Genomic DNA, 1,596 nt, shown 5'->3' with positions numbered 1-1,596 from the left:
TCCTAAATAATTCATTTACTATCTTGACCTTTCCCTATTTCTTCCCATCACCATGAGTATATAAATATATATTCTACAGAATAGTTTATTCGAAATTTTCATAAACAAAGTTTATTGGAAATGGCTTATAAAATGTTTTTATATTACTGCTATCTAAGAATATGAATGCAATTGGAATTTTCGATTATTTCCAAGACTAATGAGTAAAATGTAAAATAAAAAATTTTCTCGATAGATATGAAAATTCAAAAAGCAAATACAATAAGTTATCTTGCATATGAGCACATCGCAGAACATTTTTTTATATCAGTAGATCAGGAATTTTGGAAAACCAGGAAAATTTTGAAAATTGATGGAGTTACATTGAAATAGACCAGATAAAGTCTCCAAAGAATAAATTATTAATATTGAAACCATTATTATTGGAAATATTACGCATTGTTCCTATAAATAATATCAATGTTCATATAAAAGTAGTTGTTTTGGATAGTTTTTTTTTCTTCCAGTTTGACTCTGAAAATAATTTCTAAGTATGAACTTGTAAAGAACTTATTTTCAACTTAATTGCTTACTTCCTTCAGAAGTTTCCCATATTTTTTTGTATAAAGATGGAGAAGTAAAAATCCAAAAAGCTTATTTTATAAAAATGAATCTCTTCTCAAAAATATACCCCTCTCAATTCATATTTACACACACCTCACAAAAAAAACGCTCATCATTATACACAGATGCTACAAAATTAGTTTTTATATTACAATTATCAAGTTTTTCCAGTAATTGATGTACTAATGCTATTGTTTGATACTGTGCTAAGAAATATATTATCCGAATGTCAGTTTAATGCATATTGAATTCTTTGCTATGGTATATAACAATATAATAAGTACATCAATTACTAGAGAACAGTTATATGAAAAACAGCTTGTACATGATGATAATCTAACCTGTTGTGAGGTGTGTGCATATAAAAATATAATAATAATTAAACATTTGATACATCACATAAGTTCATCTTGCATTTGCTCAGTTGTCTTGTGGTACTTGTCAAAATGGTGAGATTCCTTCAACAACTGTTACCGCTTTGGCGGACTCGCTTCATCATCTGGTCGAGCTGAAGCCCAAACAGAGTGGTGTATTTCAGGGCGATTTCCTCAGTTCCCTTCTTTACTACATCTCACTTTATGCCTCTGACGAAAAGGATTTCCATCAGTGGGGGAAAGGTATAAGCATGCTTTCAGTATAGAATTCTGGATAGACACATATTTAACAGTCCATATCAAAATAGGATATGCTTATTATGAAGATGTACAGCTGGTAGATGGAAGCATCCTGCACCATCTGGATGCCGGAGAAACATATTTTTCTTGTTCTATGTACTTATATAGGTTTTATCGGTCCATCAGTCCCACTATTAGATATTAGTCTGAAAAATATCAGACTTGGTACTCAGGACTGTGATTACGAAAATATATTTGACCAGTAGGATTTAACAAATCAATATGAATGGAACCTCAAGTAAAGAGGAAATATTTAGTATGTAGTGCCACAATTCTCTGTGTTGGATCCAATTTTATTTTTTTTGCTGTTGATATTTAC

Source organism: Leptinotarsa decemlineata, unplaced genomic scaffold (genome assembly GCF_025532065.1).
Source record: "Leptinotarsa decemlineata unplaced genomic scaffold, Ldec_3_MD MMD2_tig00000199_RagTag_RagTag, whole genome shotgun sequence".
NCBI lineage: Eukaryota > Metazoa > Arthropoda > Insecta > Coleoptera > Chrysomelidae > Leptinotarsa > Leptinotarsa decemlineata.
The sequence above is the reverse complement of the archived record's forward strand: the minus strand, read 5'-3'. Positions refer to the sequence as shown.